This window comes from Moschus berezovskii, chromosome 14, assembly GCF_049115385.1.
Source record: "Moschus berezovskii isolate FMDL1 chromosome 14, NW_MosBer_1.0, whole genome shotgun sequence".
Taxonomy (NCBI): domain Eukaryota; kingdom Metazoa; phylum Chordata; class Mammalia; order Artiodactyla; family Moschidae; genus Moschus; species Moschus berezovskii.
In genome coordinates, this window is record NC_142473.1 from 78,042,278 (window position 1) to 78,061,049 (window position 18,772).

At 40.3% G+C, this 18,772-nt stretch overlaps 1 long non-coding RNA gene across 1 annotated transcript in view; it reads left to right on the top strand.

The window, feature by feature from the left end:
• Positions 1-18,283, top strand: part of LOC148775663 (uncharacterized) — a 46,024-nt gene extending 27,741 nt beyond the window's left edge. Inside the window, exons 2-3 of the long non-coding RNA XR_016039050.1 lie at positions 15,503-15,565; positions 18,171-18,283. This is a non-coding gene — a long non-coding RNA (uncharacterized LOC148775663). The remainder of the gene's footprint in view (positions 1-15,502; positions 15,566-18,170) is intronic.
• Positions 18,284-18,772: the final 489 nt, after the last annotated feature.

Sequence of the window (18,772 nt, forward strand, 5' to 3'; positions counted from 1 at the left end):
TCACCGACTCTGTGGACATGAGTTTGAGTGAACTCCGGGAGTTGGTGATGGACAGGGAGGCCTGGTGTGCTGTGATTCATGGGGTCGCGGAGAGTCGGACACGACTGAGCGACTGAACTGAACTGAGTGCATAACTCCTGTCTGGCCAGTAACAGGTTCACGCTGATGACTAGGCCGTCAGGAAGATGTTCCTCTGAAGATGAAGGAACTATATATATATATTTTTTTTAGTTTGTCAACATGTCTTTTTCAAATTTAGCTATAATTATCTTATAACATTATATTAGTTTCAGGGATACAGCATGACTCGATATATGTGTCCTGTGAAATGATCACCTCTAGAAGTCTAGCTAACATCCATCACCATATAGTGAGGACTTCATTTTCTTATGATGAGAACTTTTAAGATCTGTTCTCTCAGCAATGTTCAAACCTACAATACAATATTATTAACTATAATCACCAAACTGTACATTATATCCCCAGGACTTATTTACAGTTGACCCTTGAACAATGCAGGAGTTAGGGATGCCAACCTTCTGTGTAGTTAAAAATTCATGTAATTTTACAGTCTGGCCTCCATGTCCGTGGGTCTGCAGCCATGGTTTCAAGCAACTGTGGATTGTTTGTGTGCTCAGTTGTGTCCAACCCTTGAAATCTCATGGACTGTAGCCTGCCAGGGTCCTCTGTTCATGGAATGTTCCATGTAAGAATACTGGAGTGGATTGCCATTTCCTACTCCAGGGGAATCTTCCTGACCCGGGGATTAAACCTGCATCTCTTACATCTCCCACATTGGCTGGTGAATTCTTTATCACTGAGCAACCTGGGACCCTTGTGGATTGTTTAGTGATGTAGTATTTAGTACTGGATCCAAGGAAACTGCAAGGAGATCCTACCAGTCCACCCTAAAGGAAATCAGTCCTGAATATTCATTGGAAGGGCTCATGCTGGAGCTGAAACTCCAATACTTTGGCCACCTGTTTCAAAGAACTGACTCATTGGAAAAGACCCTGATGCTGGGAAAGATTGAAGGCAGAAGGGGATGACAGAGGATAAGATGGTTTGATGGCATCACCGATTCTATGGACATGAGTTTGAGTAAGCTCCAGGAGTTGGTGATGGACAGGGAGGCCTGGCTTGCTGCTGTTCTTGGGGTCTCAATGAGTCAGACACAATTGAGTGACTGAACGGACCTGAACTGATTCGGTATTGGGAAAAAAATCCATGTATAAGTGGATAAGCAGTTCAACCCCCTGTTTTTGAGGGTCAGTTGTATTTTATAACTGGCAATTTCTACCTTTTAGCCACATTTACCCATTTTACCCCCCCCATCTCTGTTCTATGAGCTAGATGTTGTTGTTTGGATCCCACATGTAAGTGAGACCAAACATTGTCTTTCTTTGTCTGATGTATTTTGCTAGCACAATACCCTTTAGGTCCATCTGTGTTCATCAAGGTTTCCTTCTTTTTATGACTGGATTATCCCTGTCTCTCATTCTGTTTCCACTTTGCAAATAAGTTCATCTGTATCATTTTTCTAGATTCCACATGTGAGGAATATTATACTGTATTTATTTTCTCTTTCTGATTTACTTCACTCTGTATGTAAATCTCTAGGTTCATCCGTGTCTCTGAAAACACACCATTTCATTTCTTTTTTATGACCGAGTAATATTCCATTGTATAGGAATCCATGTTCTTTATCCATTCCTCTGTCAATGGACATTTAGGTTTCTTCCCTGTCCTGACCACTATTTTCTTTGTAAAAATATTAGAAAGTACACTTAATCAAAAATAACTTATTAATAAAATCTGACACTCAGAGATAGCATCTTAGTGTATGCTGCTGCTGCTGCGTCACTTCAGTCGTGTCCAACTCTGTGTGACACCATAGACAGAAGCCCACCAGGGTCCCCCGTCCCTGGGATTCTCCAGGCAAGAACACTGGAGTGGGTTGCCATTTCCTTCTCCAATGTGTGAAAGTGAAAAGTGAAAGTGAAGTCGCTCAGTCGTGTCCGATCCTTAGCGACCCCACGGCAACTGTATATAGGTTTATTTTACAAAAACAAGCCTGTATATGGATTTTCACTTAAACTATTGAGAACAGATTTTCATGTAATATCTACCCACGTTTGTGCTAAGTCGTTTAAGTTGTGTCCAACTCTTTGTGACCCTATGGACTGTAGCCTGCCAGGCTCCTCTGTCCACAGGAATCTCCAGGCAAGAATACTGGAGTGGGTTGCCGTGCCCTTCTCCAGGGGATCTTCCTGACCCAGGGAATATCTACTCACTACAACATAATTTTAAATGGCTGAGTAGAACTCCAATACATGCATGTATCATGATGTATTTAACAATCCCTTATTGTTGAAATTTTCTCAGCCTAAAAATTGGGGGGCGGGGCTATTGTAGGTAATGTAGCAATGAATATATTTGCAGGTAAATTTTTGTGAACGTCCCTGACTAGTTCTTAGACTAAATTATTGCCAAACTACCTTTCAGAAAAGTTGTTCCAGATAGTAGAGCTCTTTGGAAGGCCTTGTATGAAAAGCAGTTGAAGAGAGTTAAAGAGGGGACGAGAGGGAGCTGCATAGATGGGTCTGCTCCCATTCACTGGGAATGTCCTTTTATTGAGGAGTATCTCATTTCCAAATGAAATCATATACCTGAGGTCTTGTTTTCTAAGGCTTCAAAGAGCATTTTTTTTTTTTTTTGGTGTATTCTGTTTTTCTGCCTGCTCCAAACTCAATGTGCAGGAATTTTGAGTAGTGGATCAAAATTAAAAGCCTGGATCAATGTTCTGTCTCTGCTGCATGCTGTGTGATATTGGAAAAATATTAAGAGTCCTCTGAGCTTCACTTTCCTCCTCAGTAAAATAGGAATAATAGGATTTCGTCTGCAGACTTCCTTGGTGGTCCAGTGGCTAAGGCTCTGTGCTCCCAGTGTACAGGGCCTGAGCTCAATCCTTGGCCAGGGAACTAGATCCCACACGCTACAACTAAGAGTTCACATGCCACATCTAAAGATCCCATGTTTTGCAACCAGGACCTGGCACAGCCAAATAAATAAATATAAAAAAATAGTATCTCCCGTTCCTGCCTCATGGGGCCTTCTGAGGTTTAAAACCTCAAAATAGGGATGATGTACATACATTCTCTTTTCAAAGCAATGAAAACCTTTATGCATGCAAGCTATGATGGATGTAATTTAGTATATATTTAATGTCCTACACACCCTGTACCTCTGATCAAGGAAGAAGACCCCCCCACCAACCTGACAAGGAGGCATGGGTTCTAATCCTAGATCTGACACCAAATAGCCCTGATGGTTTAAGCAAGTCACTTTCTCTTTCTGGAACTATTTCCCTATTTGTGAAATGAAGGGGTTATATTATGTGACCAGCAAGATTTTGATCTGAACTTTATTAGTGACTCTGATTCAGAACAGGAATTATTAGTCCTGTAAAGGAAAGAAAATCCAGACAGATTAAACCTGTTACCAATGGTTGCATAGTTTATATTTTCATCTGCTCCTTTCTGCAAGGCTTGTAGCAAGGGATAAAATGGGTGATTTTCCCCAGTTGTTACTAAGAAAAATTTGGAATATAATTTCTCTAGCCCCTTTCCCTAAAGAATTCCTTTCTCATTGTCTTTTTCTCTTTTAGCCTCTTGGATTGCTCCATTATTGTTTGGCAAGGTTGATTCAGGTATAAAGAGTTTAAAAAACATAGTTGATGTCACAGGGACCCAGGATAAAACTGAGTTCCTTACTACATAATGAGATCTTTGAAACCAGGAATATCTTACAAATTTTCATATCCCCAGCATCTGACATAATGTTTGGCACAAAATTGGTGATTAATGTTAATTGTTATGAAAGGTAGGGCAGTGAGCAGACAGGGATCCAGGCAGTGTATAAGGTATCTGTCTTATAGTCAATTCTTGGTCTCAGACGACTAGCTCAGTAGGAGTCTTCTTTTTTAATATTAAATTCTTTAAAAATTTCATTTCTTTTCTTTTTTTGGCTGTGCTGAGTCTCTGTGGCTTCGTGTGGACTTCTCATTGCAGTGGATCCTCTTGTTGCCGAGTACAGGCTCTGGAGCTTGTGGGCTCATTAGTTGTGGTTCTCAGGCTTAGCTATCCTGTGATGTGTGGGATCTTCCGGGGGACAGGGGTCTAACCTGTGTCCTCTGCATTGACAGGCCGATTCTTAACCACTGGACCACCAGGGAAGACTCACAGTAGGCATCTTAGGAAGTACTTAGAAGGTATAAGGAACTTAGGAAGAAGCTAGTGGAGACAGAGGATGGGGTTGGAATCCTGGCTCTGACACTTGCTGAGTGCACTGAACCTCAGTTTCCTCATATTTAAAAATAAAATAGAGGTAGTGTTGCCTCACTTACCATGGTTATATATAGCACTAGGATATGGTGAGGGCTCATTACAGGAAAGATCCTCTTCAGGAAAGAAGTGTTACAAGATACTTTGGGGCAAGCCATGAGCAGCAAGGGAGATCTTTGGGGAACTTTGTTCTTGGTCATCTTTTAACTGATACCACCAAAAAAATGGTATTTTCTGCTCATTGCTGCATCCACCAGTGGAATGTGTGAGTGAACACATGGATGTGTGCACCCACTCTGGGTCTCCCACGAATAAAATGATACCTGGAGAATATATAAGGTCTTCTAGAGGAACGTGATGTTTTTCTTCCTGTGGGCATACTTTTAGCACTTGGGAGATAGCCACTTGACAGACAATTGAGCACATTTTCTTGGAAATTCATTAGGGAAGTTCACTGTTCCAAGAGTTTTAAATTTGTTCCTTCCTCAAACCCAGTATATTTGATTTTCTATTATCTGCATGCTGACCGCCTATTTGATCTATAGTCTATCCGACCATGTTTCCAGCCTATCTTCTTCCTGACATGTAAAATAACTCTAACAAAGACCTTGGATGCTGTACCTTTAATTGAATCTCTCCAGGAACATAGTTATTTTAATATCATTTTTTAAAAGAGCAACAACAAAGAAAACAGTGCCATAAAGGTAATCTAGTTTAAAAATATATGTAGATGGGATTCCAAATATTTTGTGTTATTCTGTGCTTCTGAATTACTCATCCCATAGGGGAAATCTCAGTATTTCTGTTTAGTAACTCTTTTGTGACTGCATGGACTGTAGCCTGCCCGGCTCCTCTGTCCATGGGATTTCCCAGGCAGGAATACTGGAGTTACCATGTCTTCCTCGAGGGGATCTTCCCAATCCAGAAATAGAACCTGAGTCTCCTGCACTGCAGGCGGATTCTTCACTGCTGAGCCACCGGCAAATCTCATTACCCCAGTGGCAAATATTACCCATCCTGCCAGATTCAGCTCAAATGACACTTCTTTAATAAAGACTTTTCTTCCCCCAACTCTAGAATGGTCAATAAGTTCTTGTTTGGAGCCAGTTTTATGGCAACTCCGAGACATTAATTTGTTTAGTAAGGGAATAAAATGTTATAATTAAGAATTTATTATATAAAATTTATGTTTGAGATGTGTGCGTGCTCAGTTGTGTCTGACTCTTTGCGACCCCGTGGACTGTAACCTGCCAGGCTCCTCTGTCCATGGGATTTACCAGGCAAGGATACTGGAGTGGGTTGCCATTTCCTACTCTAAGTGATCTTCCTGACCCAGGGATCAAATACTTGTCTCTTGCATCTCCTGCATTGGCAGGCTGATTCTTTACCACTGCGCCACTTGAGAAGCCCTACGTTCGAGTTATCAGTGGTTTATTTTGTTTTGTTTTAATCCTTCAGAGCTGCAGACTCCCACATTGGCTACGGAGCTTCACTGCTTCTGGCCTAGGAAGGTTATAAATTCCTCAGTGATCAAAATAACTCTGGTCAGGAGTAGGTGACAGCTGGGCTGCAGTCATCACTGGTCTTTGCTACCAACAGATCCTTCTAAATATTTGATAAATATAACTATCAAAAAATACTTTATTTGAGGAGACTGTTAAAAATAATAGTTAATATTTGAAGTTCCTCTCATACACCAACTTCTCCTTGTACACTGTTTCAAATTCTGACAACAACCATGAAGTGAATTTTCAACATTTTAGGGATGAGAAACTGAGATTTAAAGAGGCTAGGTTACTTCCTCAAAGTCATCTAGTATATACTGACTTTTAGTTAATTGTATGGCATTACTTAGTCTGGCTTGGGCTCATAGTAGGCTCGTACTAAATAGTGGTTATTATTGTTATCATCAGTACATTTTAAAGGAATGAGCATAGGTCTTCTGTTCTGTTCTGTTCCGTCGCTCAGTCGTGTCCGACTCTATGCGACCCCGTGGACTGTAGCCTACCAGGCTTCTCCATCCATGGGATTCTCCAGGCAAGAATACTGGAGTGGGTTACCGTTTCCTTCTCCAGGGGATCTTCCCGACCCAGGGATCGAACCCGGGTCTCCCACATTGGAGGCAGAAGCTTTAACCTCTCTAGAGAATTCCAAATCTCATGTTCTTTCCACTGTGCTGGGGTAGTTCTATTGTCTTTTCTTTGTCTGACTTATTTCTGGTTGAAAATAATAACAGAAAAAGATGGTTATTTTCTTGGTATCGGATGATATAATTCATGGGAAATGTACTTTGAAAATTGGAAATTTTAGGTATTAAAATTATAATTCCATCAATTATTAAAATAGTATAATATTCAAATTTTAATTATTATTATTCATCTACTTCCATCATTACTAGATTGTAAGTCCTGCTGCATAGAAATCTTGTCTAACTGTTTGTGTCCACAGAACAATTAGTTATGTGAGGCTTAATAAATGTATTGTGCTTAATGCATTTGCATTTACTTGCTTGAAGAGGTAGATTGGGATCTGTGGACAAGTCTAGGTTGGTCTAGGCTGATGGAGAGGTAAGCTGATCCAGTGGCCACTCAAGCAAGATATACAGTATGATAGAGTAGAACTCATTCATTCATTCTAGAAGGTATGTTGAGCATCCAGTCCATGCCAGACACCACTCCAGACAAAGGGACAGCTGTGAACGAGAGTGAGAAAGTCAGGCAAAGGGAGCAGATAACATATAAGTAGGAAAATTTACCCATTGCACTAAGGAGTGAAGAAAATAAAAATGGCTAAAGTGAAAGAGAGTTTTTAAAAAGTAAGGCGGAAGATATATCTGCTTTAGATAGGGTGGTAGAAAGAGGCCTTGCTGAGACCTGGATGAAGAGAAAAGATGAGCCTCGTCCAGATCTTAAAGGAGAGGGTCCCAGGAAAGGCCAAGGCTGTGAGGCGGAGACCCCACTGGCATACTTGCAGGAGAAGAAGCCCAGTGTAGCTGGGGTGTGGTGAACAAGACGAGACAGGGGCTAAAATGTGAAGTCCGAAAAATAGTCAGGAGCCACATTGTCTAGGCCTCATTGTGTATGCTCAGCCGCTCAGCCGGGTCTGACTCTTTTCTACCCCATGGATTGTAGCCTGCTGGGCTTCTCTTGAGAGTCCCTAGGACAGCAAGGAGATCCAACCAGTCCATCCTAAAGGAGATCAGTCCTGGGTGTTCACTGGAAGGGCTGATGTTGAAGCTGAAACTCCAATACTTTGGCCACCTCATGCAATGAGTTGACTCACTTTTCCAGACTGATGCTGGGAGGGATTGGGGGCGGGAGGAGAAGGGGATGACAAAGGATGAGATGGCTGGATGGCATCACCGACTCAATGGACATGGGTTTGGGTGGACTCTGGGAGCTGGTGATGGACAAGGAGGCCTGGCGTGCTGCGTTCATGGGGTCGCAAACAGTTGGACACGACTGAGTGACTGAACTGAACTGAGGCTTCTCTGTCCATGGAATTTTCCAGACAAGAGTACTGGAGTGGGTTGCCATTTTCTACTCCAGGGGATCTTTCTGACCCAGGGATCAAACCCACCTCTCTTGCATCTCCTGCAATGGCAGGTGGATTCTTTCCCACTGTACCACCTGGGAAGCCCTTAGGCCTTATTAGCCCCAGTTCAAGAGTTGGGGTTTAATTCCAAGATCAGTGAGAAAGCCATTGGAGGGACTGAAGCAGAAGAATGTCATGCTCTGGCTTATTCCTAAAAATATCTCTTTGGTAACATATTCACAGGCTTAAAGAATGAACTTATGGTTGCCAGGGGCTTCGGGTAGTTAGGGAGTTTGGGATCTACATGTATACACTGTTATATTTAAAATGAATAATCAGCAAGGATCAATTGTATAGCATAGGAAACTCTGCCCAGTTTTTATGTGGCAGCTTGGATGGGAGGGGAGTCTGAAGGAGAATGGGTATCTGTATATGTGTGGCTAAGTCCCTTTGCTGTCCACCTAAAACTATCACGACATTGTTAATCATCTATACTCCAATATAAAATAAAACATTAAAAAAATTAATTTGGCTACTGGTAAATGGACTGAAGAAAGGCAAAAAGTAAACAGAAAACCAGTTAAAAGGCTGTGCTGTGCTTAGTTGCTCAGTCATGTCCTACTCTTTGTGACCCCATGGACTGTAGCCCACCAGGCTCCTCTGTACATGGGGATTCTCCAGGCAAGAATACTGAAGTGGGTAGCCTATCCCATCTCCAGGGGAACTTCCCAACCCAGGAATCGAACTGGAGTCTCCTGCATTGCAGGTAGATTCTTTACCAGCTTAGCTATCCAGGAAGCCCAGTTAAAAGGATATTACTGCAGGAGAATTCCCTGACAGTTCAGTGCTTAGGACTCTGAGCTCTCATTGTGAAGGGCCTAGGGTTCAATCCCTGGTCTGGGAACTAAGATACCACAAGCCACACAGCCAAAAAAGAAAATAAAAAAGCTATTGTGGGTGAGAGATAACAATGGGAGATGGTCAAGCATGGATGCATGAGGTATAGTGACTGGTCAAAGTCACACAGTTTCTCACTGGTAAATCCATCAACAGGCCACCTCTCTCCCCGAGTTCTTTCCTTGGCAGAAAGCCATTCCTCCATAGCAGCGTTCGCTGCCTTTGTTTCAACAGAAAGCCTAAACGGTTGCACCCAGAATATTAGGGGGATTTCTTGTGAGTTGTCTAAATGGTTATGTGGTTTGGTGACTGGTGACACTGTCAGAAATATGACTGGGCCTGATCCTTGTTTCTAGTACAGATGTCATCCATGAATAAAAACAGTTTTGCTTCTTTTTTTATTTTCCCTAAACACTATGGATTTTGTCTCTTTTTTATTTTTCTTTGTTGCCCTGACTAGGACATTCAGTACAATGTTGAGAAATGGAGAAAGCACATAGTCTCACCTTGTTCCTAAACTTACTGCGGTGGGGGAGGTTCAGTTCAGTTCAGTTGCTCAGTTGTGTCCAACTCTCCGCGACCCCATGAATGGGGGAGGTTAGTTGAAGGTTATTCATAGTTGCCTTGTATCGGGTTAAAGAAGTTCTCTTCACTCCTGGTTCACTAAAATTGATGCTTTTTATTTTCTTTTTCCTGAGTGGTCATTTGAAGTTCTTTTTCTACATATGTTGACATGATTGTGTCACTGTTCTTTATTTTGTAGATGTAATAAATTACAGTGAACTTTAATATTAAACCAATATTACACTCCTGGAATAAACTCTCCCTGATCATGATATATTACCATTTTTATGAATTATTGGATTTGGTTTGCTAATATTCTTTTTTATAAAAATAATTAATTTATTTATTTGGCTGTACCAGGTCTTAGTTGCAGCATGTGGAATCTTTAGTTGTGGCATGTGGGATCCAGTTCCCTGAGCAAGGATTGAACCCAGGCCCCCACATTGGGAGTGTGGAGTCTTAGCCACTGGACCAGCGGGGAAGTCACTGGTTTGCTAATATTCTGTTAAATATTTTTGTCTACGGACTCGAGCGATATTAATTATAACTTTCTTTTTTTATAATGTCCTTGGCTATTATAAGTAAGTAAGTGAAGTCACTCAGCCGTGTCTGACTCTTTGCGACCCCGTGGACTGTAGCCTACCAGGCTTCTCCGTCCATGGGTTCTCCAGGCAAGAATACTGGAGTGGGTTACCATTTTCCTTCTCCAGGGGATCTTCCCGACCCAGGGATCGAACCCGGGTCTCCTGCATTGGAGGCAGACGCTTTAACCACTGAGCCACCCATTTGGATATATTTTCTCAAAAAATTTATACAAATTGATATTATATTTCTTTTTCATATTTGGATAAAATTTACCAGTGAAACCATCTCAAACTGGAATTTCCTTTACAGAAGATTTTTGATTCCTTCCCCATAGGAAAAGGTATAGGATTATTTGGGTTTTCTATTTCTTCTTATATCAGTATCTAGGACACAAATTCATAAATTTCACAAATTGTCAAATTTATTAACATAAGGGTATTCATAATAACTTTTTATTATTCTTTTAAAGTTTGAAAGAATTTGTAGTGACACCCCTTTTTATTCTTTATATTGTTAATTTGTACTTTCTCTTTTTCTTTATCAGTCTACCTAGAAATATGTTATTGTTATCGATCTTTCTCAAAGAATCAGTATTTGATATTGAGATTGTTTTTCTATTTTATTGGTTTATGTTCCTTATTATTATTTTTTATTACCACATATTTTGGCTTTATTTCCTCTTTTTTAAGATTCTTGCATTGCTTATGTAAAATCTGTCCTCTTCTAATTTAAGTATGTAATACCCTGAGCACTATGTTAGCTGCATCCTACAATTTTTCTGATGTGATTTTTAAAAGTGTTATTTGTTTCAAATTCAATTTGGGGATAGTTTACATCTCTTTTTAAAAATCGTTATGTGTTTATTTACTTTTGGTTCTCTTGGGTGTTCTTTGCTGTGAGGGCTTTTATCTAATTGCGGCAAGTGGGGGCTTCTCTCTAGCTGCAGTGAGACGTCTTCTCACCGCAATGGTCTCTTTTGTTGCGGAGTGTGGACTCTAGGGTGCTCAGGCTTCAGTAGTTGTGGCTCCTGGGCTCTAGAGCACAGGCTCTGTAGTTGTGGCCAAGGTCTTAGATGCTCTGCAGCATGTGGGGTCTTCCTGGCCCAGGGATCAAACCCATGTCTCCTGCATTGGCAGATAGATTCCCTTCCTCTGAGTCTCCAGGGAAGCCCTACATTGCTTTCTGTTAATGATTTATAATTAAATTCTTTTGTGATCAAATAACATGCCATATAGCTTCAATCCTTTGAAAGTTACTGATAATGGTCTTATGACTCTGCCATTGCACTGTGCTTAGTCGCTCAGTCATGTCCAACTCCTTGCGAGCCCATGGACTGTAGTCAGCCAGGCTTCTCTGTCCACGGGATTCTCCAAGCAAGAATACTGGAGTGGGTTGCCATGCCCTCCTCCAGGGGGTCTTTCCATCCCAGGGCTCAAACCCAGGTCCTCCACATTGCAGGAGGATTCTTCACTCTGAGCCACAGGGAAGTCCTTTATGACCTTATATATGTTTTATCTTGGTGAGCATTTCCTGTGTACTTGAAAAAGTGTATTCTGCAATTGTTGGGTATAATTTTCAATGTGTTAATTAAATTAAGTTGTTGATAGTACTGTTCCAAATCTTATATTCTCACTTATATTTTTGTCTGCTTGTTTAATCAGTTACTGAGACAGAAGAGTTAGCATCCAACAATAATTGTGGATTTGTTTATTTCTCCCCCTAGTTCTGTTTTGCTTTCTTATGATTAGTTTTTATGCATTATATCTTTTGCCATTTAAAATTTTTAACTCATCTGTTTATGTTTAAAGTACATCTTTTTAGCATAAAGTTAGGTCTTGTTTTCTTATGCAATTTGATCAGTCAGTTCAGTTCAGTTCAGTCGCTCAGTCGTGTCTGACTCTCCGTGACCCCATGAATCACAGCACACCAGGCCTCCCTGTCCATCACCAACTCCCGGAGTACACTCAAACTCATGTCCACAGAGTCGGTGATGCCATCCAGCCATCTCATTCTCCGTCGTCCCCTTCTTCTCCCGCCCCCCAACCTTTCCCAGCATCAGAGTCTTTTCCAGTGAGTCAACTCGTCGCATGAGGTGGCCAAAGTATTGGAGTTTCAGCTTTAGCATCAGTCCCTCCAATGAACATCCAGGATTGATCTCCTTTAGAATGGACTGGTTGGATCTCCTTGCAGTATAAGGAACTCTCAAGAGTCTTCTCCAACACCACAGTTCAAAAGCATCGATTCTTCGGCGATCAGCTTTCTTCACAGTCCAACTCTCACATCCATACATGACCACAGGAAAAACCATAGCCTTGACTAGTCGGACCTTTGTTGGCAAAGTAATGTCTCTGCTTTTTAATATACTATCTAGGTTGGTCATAACTTTCCTTCCAAGGAGCAAGCGTCTTTTAATTTCATGGCTGCAATCAGCATCCACAGTGATTTTGGAGCCCCAAAAAATAAAGTCTGACACTGTTTCCATTGTTTGTCCATCTATTGGAAATACAAATAATTATATTTACCCACATATATAATGATCCTCTTCACTCCTTTGTCTATGCAATTCTTTAGCTCAAAGAACTTCCTTTAAATTTTTTTATAGTGCATGTCTACCAGCAGTGACTTATCTCAATTTTTACCTAAAGAAAGGCTTTCTTTTTGCCTTCACCTTTTAAAATAGATAGAATTCCTAATTGGCAAATTTTTCTTTCAGCATTTTAAGCATATTCTTCCATTGTCTTCTGACTTTCATTGTTTCTGATGAGAAGTCAGTACTTAAAATTTTAGTTATCTGTATATGATTGCCTGGCTATTTAATTTTTTTCTATTTATTTTTGTCTCAGCAATAATACTATAATATGTCTAGGTACAGATTTGCTCTTATTTTTTCTTCTTGAAATTGATTGCATTTCTAGGATCTATGGGTTAATGATTTTCATCAAATAAGGGCGGAAGGTTGGTCATTGGGTCTTCAAATAATTTCTGTGACTCAATCTCAATTTCCTTTCCTTCTAGGACCTATACTAGACCATTTTATATTGTCCCTCATATCCAAAGGATCTGTTCATTTTTTTCAATCTTTTCATTTTCTGTGCTTCAAGCTCTTTGATCTCTTCCTCGGCAATCAATGTCCAATCTGCTGTTTAGGCCATTTGATAAAATTTTAATTTCAGATATAATAATTTTTACATGTGGAATTTTCATTTGGTCCTTTTTATAGTTTATATTTCTGTGTGGAGATTTCTTCTGTTCACCTGTTACGACTAGTTTTCACCTCAGGTTCTTACCGTGTTTTGAAGTTCTTGTCTACTGTGGTGTTGGAGAAGACTCTTGAGAGTCCCTTGGACTGCAAGGAGATCCAACCAGTCCATTCTAGAGGAGATCAATCCTGGGTGTTCATTGGAAGGACTGATGCTGAGGCTGAAACTACAATACTTTGACCACCTCATGTGACGAGTTGACTCACTGGAAAAGACTCTGATGCTGGGAGGGATTGGGGGCAGGAGGAGAAGGGGACGACAGAGAATAAGATGGCTGGATGGCATCACCGACTCGATGGACATGAGTTTGAGTGAACTCCGGGAGTTGGTGATGGACAGGGAGGCCTGGCGTGCTGTGATTCATGGGGTTGCAAAAGAGTCGGACACGACTGAGTGACTGAGCTGAACTGAACTGATTCCATTATCTTTGTTATCTCTGGGTCTGTTTCTTGTGACTATTTTTTCACCTTAGTTCTAGGTCAGTTTTCTGTTTCTTTACTTTCAGTTCAGTTCAGTTCAGTCGCTTTAGTGATTATTTTTTCATGGTATATTGGAAATTGTGGATTTTACAATGTTGCAAGTGGTTTATGTTTTTTTTTTTTTTGAAGAATTGACTTTTGTTCTGTCGGGTAGTTAATTTAGTCACCGATTAGCTTGATCCTTTTGAGACTTGCTTTAATGTTGGGTATAGAGTAACTCTTATTCTGTAGCTTACAATAGACCTACTCCTACATCTTTGCCCTTCTAAGATCTCACAGGAATGCCCAGTATGTATAGTGGAGTCATCCTATTCTGATTTGTTGGATCTCCAATGTCTCCAAGCCCTATGCAATATCTGGAATCTTTGCAAAGCTCACAGTTTCGTAATCATTATTCTCTGCCATGGCTTGCAGAGTCTTTTCTCTGCATATGTAATTTAGTCCCCAGTAAAAGATTCAAGGAGACTTTTATGCAGAGTTATCAGAGTTATTGCTCCATATACATCCCCTTTCTCTCTGGTATGCAACACACACATTTCAGCCACCTAAGCAAACCTGAACTCCAATTATCCCATCAGATCAGTGAGATCATTGTGCTTTGATTAAGTTAACCCTTCCTGCACCACATCTAGAAGGTTCTTTCTTGCATAATCATCTGAAGGTGATTATGCAACTGACATCATGTGTTTTCCTTTTCTCAGTGATCACATTTGTTCTCTGATTGTTGTCTAGAGTGTGAACACTTCTGTTTCAGTTTTATATTATTTTATAGCAGAACTAGTCTAGTACAAATTCACCCATAATGACTGAAAATGGAAGTCTCTAGTACAACGGAGTGGTTCACATTCAATTGTTCATACCCCTCCATCTTATATGACTATAGTTTTGTTCATTTGTTTGTTTGTTTAGTGGAATTATAATGGATTTACAATATTTTGTTGGTTTCAGGTGTGCAGCAGTGATTTAGTTATATATTTTTTTTCAAATTCCTTTCTATTACAGGTCATTACAAAATATTAAATATAGTTCCTGTGCTAAATAGTAAATCCTTATTGTTTATATATTTTATATATAGCGGTGTGTATCTGTTAATCCCATTCTCTTAATTTACCCCTCTCCCACCTTTGCCCTTTGGTAATTGTAAGCTTGTTTTCTAGGTTTGGAGTCTATTTCTGTTTTGTAAGTAAACTCATTTGTATTATTTTTTAGATTCCACATATAAGCGATATCATATAATATTTGTTATTCTCTCTCTGACTTACTTCACTCAGTATGATAATCTGTAGGTCCATCCATATTGCTGCCAATGGCAATATTCCGTTCTTTTTTTTATGTCTGAGTAGTATTGCATTGAATAAATATACTACATCTTCTTTATCCATTCATCTGTTGATGGACACTCAGGTTGCTTCCATGTCTTGGCAACTGTAAATAGGGCTGCTATGACTATTGGTGTGCATGTAGTCTTGTCAAATTAGAATTTTTGTTTGTTCCAGATATATGCCCAGGAGTAGGATTACTGGATCGTATGGTAGCTCTATGTTTAGGGTTTTTTTTTTAGTTTTTTTAAGGAACCTCCACACTGTTCTCCACAGTGGCCGCACCAATTTGCATTCCACCAACAGTGAAGGAGAGTTCTCGTTTCTCCACACCCACCCTAGCATTTGTTATTTTCAGACTTTGGGGGAATGGCCATTCTGACCTGTGTGAAGTGGTACTTCACTATAGTTTTTGATTTACATTTCTCTAATAATTAGTGATTATTGTAGATGGCTCTAGTTTTACTTTTGAGAAATGGGATATCTCTGAAAAGGCATGTGAAACTATATGTATTTTACAGACAGAGAGCATGGCCAAGGTGATATGTGAAATTCAAGATGCCGTTTACAGACTCTGGTTTCATGTAAGTGTGGCTGTGTGACTTTTCATATTCATGTGTGAGAAAGTGAGGTGAGAGAAGCCGAGTATTAGAAGGGGTAAAGGGAGACCGGGTAAATATAAAAGGAGGGGACACACTGGGAGGGTCCAAGCCTTTACACTTAAAAAATGATGCTCAACATTGGCATCTCCCTCAGGTGCAGGGGTTACAATCCTGAGCTTTCACTGCAGGGGGCATGGGTTCAATCCCTGCTTGGGGAGCTAAGATCCTAGAGGCCGTGCAGTCGAAAAACAATACTTAGCATGCAAGTGATTTAAAACGTAAACCAAATTTAACTCTTGTCATATTAGCTAAATTTTTAACTGTCTTGTTCTAAGTGCTTCTCGCATTCTAACTTCATTAATCTGCATGACAACCCTTTGTGGTAGGTGCGTTTATTAGCCTCATTTTACAGATTGGAAAACTGAGGACCAAAGACGTGGTTTAACTTTCCCAGGGTTTGTTGTTGTTTGGTCACTCAGTTATGTCCAACTCTTCGCAACCCCATGGACCGCAACACACCAGGCCTCCCTGTCCATCACCAACTCCCGGAGCTTGCTCAAACTCATGTCCATTGAGTCGATGATGCCATCCAACCACTTCATCCTCTGTCACTCTCTTCTCCTGCCCTCAATCTTTCCCAGCATCAGGGTCTTTTCCAGTGAGTCAACTCTTCGCATCAGGTGGGCAAAGTGTTGGAGCTTCAGCTTTAGCATTAGTCCTTCTGATAAATATCCAGGGTAATTTCCTTTAGAATTGACTGACTTGATCTCCGTGCTGTCCAAGAGATTCTCAAGAGTCTTCTCCAGCACCATAGTTCAAAAACATCAATTCTTCGGCACTCAATCTTCTTTATGGTCCAGCTCTCACATCCATGTATGACTACTGGAAAAAGCATACGTTTGACGATATGGCCCTTTATCAGCATAGTGAAGTTTCTGCTTTGTAATACTCTGACTAGGTTTGTCATAGCTTTTCTTCCAAGGAGCAAGTGTCTTTAATTTCATGGCTGCTGTCACCATCCTCAGTGATTTTAGATCCCAAGAAAATAGTCTGTCACTGTTTCCATTTTTTCCCTATCTATTTGCCCAAGGTTACAAAGTTAATAGGAATTAAGGCTTGATCTCAGGTGGTCTACATCCAAAACTCTACCTTTTAACCTGTTCACTGCCTTCAGAACAGAGAAAGATCTTGTTACTCTTCCTTTCCCTTTCCTAATTTTCCTGTCCCCATACTTTAAAAGGGCTTCCCTTTCGGCTCAGCTGGTAAAGAATCTGCCTGAGATACGGGAGACCTGGGTTCGATCCCTGGGTTGGGAAGATCCCCCGGGGAAGGGAAAGACTACCCACTCTAGTATTCTGGTCTGGAGAATTTTAAAAATTAAATTTTTTGAATTTAATTGCAAAGAGTCAGATACAACTGAGCAACTTTCACTTTCATACTTAAAAAAATTCCATGTTAAGTTTTGCTGAGGTGTAAAAACCTCACTGGGATATGTTGCTGGTGAGAGACACTTGACAATTGAAGAGCCCAGCATTCTGCTGGTCCAGATTTTTCATTTCTTAACTTCTTCTATTTCATCAGTTTCAGTAACCAATATTTGTTTTGATATTTAAGTGACCTTCAAGTGCAGACAAAAATTGATGAGTGACTCAAGATTTTTGGTGCCTATCTTCTTAATCTGGACTTCTTGAGAGACCAGCTGAGAGTTGTGATGACCCATCTTTCTTGATGTCATAGGAAGTTGTTGGGGAAAAAAATCACTTCCCTAAATCATCAGTAACTCACATTGGGAGGCTGACTGTTTCTGCTTCTGACGAGGAAGGGTGCGCCGGGATCCTGATTGAGACTAGTGGCTGAATTTTTAGGATTTTTGTTTCCACTTTCCTACCTGCCAGTTGCTATCTCCCTGGGATGAGTTCTTCCTGTGATCTTTGAGATTTCAAGAAGGAAATGGATAGCAGATTGCAGGCTATTATTACGGCAAGATCATTTCTTTTTGGCCACCAAACAGTTGTTCCCTGAGTCACTGAACCACTCTGTTCAGTGTCTGTCAAACTCAACCGTCTTTGAAATTTAGAGGAGAAAGTCTGTGTGTGCCAAAACCAAGGTCCTGAGTCACCCAGCGCCCCGCAGGAAGACAACAATGAATCGGGTTGGAAGTAGTGCCAGGAACCACGCCTTGCAGTTAGTGTGGACCTACATGGGCCTATTCCACAGACATCTTTCCAGACATAAAATCTCATGTCCTCACAGATAGGAGGTACCACTGTCTATTCTCTCTGCTGTCTGCAAGGTTCCTCGTTAGTGATCATCTCCCTAAGTATCTTTTAACATGGATTGAGCCATGTACTAGGGAGATCATATTTTGAAATGTCTAAGGAAACTGCATTAGACATTACAGTTTATGAAACAAAACAGAGGTAGTTTGTATTGGGAAACATAACCTCTTATTTACTAGGAAGACCTAAATTTGGACAGATCTACCTGGGTCCATTTGAAAACCAGAAAACTACTGTCCTTTTTCTCTTGTCAACTCGAGTTCTGCAATTATTCTATATAATTGTTATTTTTCTTTTCTTTTTGGAAGGAGTCTCCTGCTGAAGAAAGAATCTAAAGAGATGCCTAAGTTCCAGGGGATTTTCCTCTAAGACTAATAACATCAAGATAGCTTTGATTTTATTTATTTATATTTATTATTTTTTTTCACAAGAGAAATATATATCATCTTCAGAGATCTTGGGTTAGAATTTTTTATTTCACTTTTGCTGGTTGAAGATGAATCTCAAACTCTGATGCTGTATTTTGTTTATTTCATGAAGAATTTCAGATGGTGCTTGACAACTGATACCTCCTATAAAACCAACAAATACTGTCATACCCTGTGTCTATTAAAGATATCTTCCAAGTGTCATTTCACCAAGTAAAGAATTTGAACCACCTCACACTATACATTTTTGGTTAAATATTTGAGAGCTATTATTTTGAAAGTCACCCATAGTAATTAATAGCCAAGTCAAAAAACTTAAAATTTTGGGTCTGTTTCTACATCGATACTCCATCTTCTCCCTCTTGAAGTTCTTCTGGAAACAAAACAGAGTATCCCTCTTCCAGCAAACCACTTTCAAAATTCCATGTAAGAAAATACCAAACTTGAAATTATGAAACATCACCATCAGTTTCTGAGGATTC